Genomic DNA, 3,122 nt, shown 5'->3' on the forward strand with positions numbered 1-3,122 from the left:
GGTGTGTGTGTGTGTGTGTGTGTGTGTGTTGTGTGTGTGTTGTGTGTGTGTGTTGTGTGGTTGTCTGGTTGCGTGTGCGTGTGCGTGTGCGTGTGCGTGTGCGTTGTGGGTGTTGTGTGCGAAGCAGCAACATGTTTACTGTTAGATAGAGAGATGTGCTATTAGAAGAGTGAAAGGGTGACAAATAAGGGAATGGGGAGAGCTCCAACAAATCCTGCACTTTACTCATGTTCTGGGAGATGGCTCCATTCAGTTGATTATTCAGCTTATTGGTTGCTCTAACGCTCATAGCCAAGGCACTTTCCTCCCATTAGTGCTAATTCGCAGGGTCTGTCTGTCTCTCCCAAGTAATCATAGTAATCAGATGTGTGCTTTATATTATCAAAGCAGGTTTATTTCTGTATTTGTGTGTGTGTGTCTGCTCGTACGTAAGCATGTGTGTGTGCGTGTGTGAATGACGTGCGTGCTGTGTTGTGTGTGTAATGTGGCGTGTTGAGTCTTGGCGCCATAAAACCAAGTCATGAGGTAAGGTCAGAGTGTTATTCTAGACATATAGATATGCGTGGAGCTTGACCTGTGGATTGAGTGGGCTGACCGTCTGTCCTCTGTAGCCTCACTTCAACCTATTTATAACACGTTCAAATCAAATCAAATGGTATTAGTCACATGCGCTGAATACAAACAGGTGTAGACCTTACCGTGAAATGCTTACTTACAAACAATGCTGTTTAAAAAATACGAATAGGAACAAGAAATAAAAGGAACAAGTAATTAAAGAGCAGCAATAAAATAACAATCCAGCCAGACTATTACAGAGGTACGGTACAGAGTCAATGTGCGGGGGCACCAGTTGTCGAGGTAATTGAGGAATATGTACATGTAGGTAGAGTTATTAAATGACTATGCATAGATGATAACAGAGAGTAGCCAGCGTAAAAGAGGGGGGGGGGGGGGGGAGGGCAAATGCAAATAGTCTGGGTAGCCATTGCACTGATAGTAGAGTGAATAAGGTCATATGCATCATGAACTCATTTTTACGAAGGCCTATTTAACAAAATCAATTCAACCAAGTAACTTTGGAATATATTTCTTGATTCTTAGCTGGTCTATCTCTGCCTTATTTGCTAGGCTACTGTTCCACGGTTAACTCTTCATGACCCACTAGGGACGATTAATGCTTTAGAAATTGTCCACACTGGCACTGCCCCAGCATATTACAGTATGCTATTTTCAGCAAACTAGATTGGCAATAATGATTCAAATGACCTGTGTGCTGACTTGTTATATACCTTTACATAGAACTTGATGTAACCTGGCTTGTACTTCTAGTTGAAGCCACTTTGTTATCATATCTTTGGTGTTTAAGTGTTAACTCTTTCTTGTTCGGGTTGTATGCAACAAATGACAAGTATGTCACTGTGGACCTGTGAAATTACCAAGTTTTTAAAATAAAAATTATTGCCTTGAAGCCTTGTAAACTATGCCCTGGGTTAAGAAAAACTCAGGGTGCTGACTTGATGACTCTCTCTACACACACACACACACACACACACACACACGTTTCAATGTCTACTGCACATATTGACCAACACCTGTGCAACATTGGATCTATACAGACCAAACACCAGAACTAATCCCTTATAAAAACCAAAGCCACAGATGCAGGATCTTAATTTGATATTGTCACAACAAAATAATCCTACGGCAACAGGAATTGAAATTTTTGTCGATAATGTCATTTGATCAGTAATTAGGCTATTAACTGGCCAAAAGTAGGCTACAGTGCCTTCAGAAAGTTTTCACACCCCTTGACATTTTCAAAATTTTGTTGTGTTACAGCCAGCATTTAAAATACCTCATAATGTCAAAGTGGAATTATGTTTTTAGGAATGTTTACAAATTATTTAAAAATGAAAAGCTGAAATGTCTTGAGTCAGTAAGTATTCAACCCTTTTCTTATGGCAAGCCTACATAAGTTCAGGAATATAATTGTGCTTAATAAGTCACCTAATTTATTGCATGGACTCACTCTGTGTGCAATAATAGTGTTCAACATGCTTTTTTAATTACTACCCCATCTCTGTACCCCACACAAACAATTATCTGTACAGTCCCTCAGTCGAGCAGTACATTTCAAGCACAGATTCAACCATAGAGGTTTTCCAAGGGGAAAAAAAGAAAAGAAAAAAAGAAAAAAGAAAGCAGACATTGAATATCCCTCTGAGCATGGTGCAGTTATTAATTACACTTTGGATGGTGTATCAATACACCCAGTCCCTACAAAGATACAGGTGCCCTTCTTAACACAGATGCCGGTGAGGAAGGAAACCACTCAGGGATTTCACCATGAACCCAATGGTGACTTTAAAACAGTTGCAGTTTAGTGGCTGTGATGGGAGATAACTGAGGATGGATCAACAACATTGGAGTTACTCCACAATACTAACATAAATGACAGAGTGAAATAAAGAAATCATGTACAGAATAAAAATATTCCAAAACATGCATCCTGTTTGCAATAAGGCACTAAAGTAATAATGCAAAAAAATGTGGCAAAGAAATTAACTTTTTGTCCTGAATACAAAGTGTTATGTTTAGSGGCAAATCATACATAACGCGTCAGTAAGCACCACCCTTCGTATTTTCAAGTATGGTGGTGACTGTTATGTGTATGTTTGTCATCGGTAAGGCCTAGGGAATTTTTAAGGATAAAAATGAAGGGAATAGAGCTAACTACAGGCAAAATCCTAAAGAAAACTAAGTTCAGTCTGCTATCCAACAGACACTGAGAGAAAAATACACCTTTCAGCAGGACAGTAACCTAAAACACAATGCCAAATCTCTTACTGGAGTTGCTTACCAAGATGACGTTGAATGTTGCTGGAAAAGTTACAGTTTTGACTTAAATCGCCTTGAAAATCTATGGCAAGACTTGAAAATGTCTGTCTAGCAATGATCAACAATTACTTTTTAAGAACAATGGGCAAATTTTGCACAATCCAGGTGTGGAAAGCTCTTAGAGACTTACCCAGAAAGACACCAAAGATGATTCTAAAATGTATTGACTCAGGGGGTTGAATACTTATCTTATCAAGATATATTAATTCTTTATTTTCCATTTA

Source organism: Salvelinus sp. IW2-2015, linkage group LG15 (assembly GCF_002910315.2).
Source record: "Salvelinus sp. IW2-2015 linkage group LG15, ASM291031v2, whole genome shotgun sequence".
Lineage (NCBI taxonomy): Eukaryota > Metazoa > Chordata > Actinopteri > Salmoniformes > Salmonidae > Salvelinus > Salvelinus sp. IW2-2015.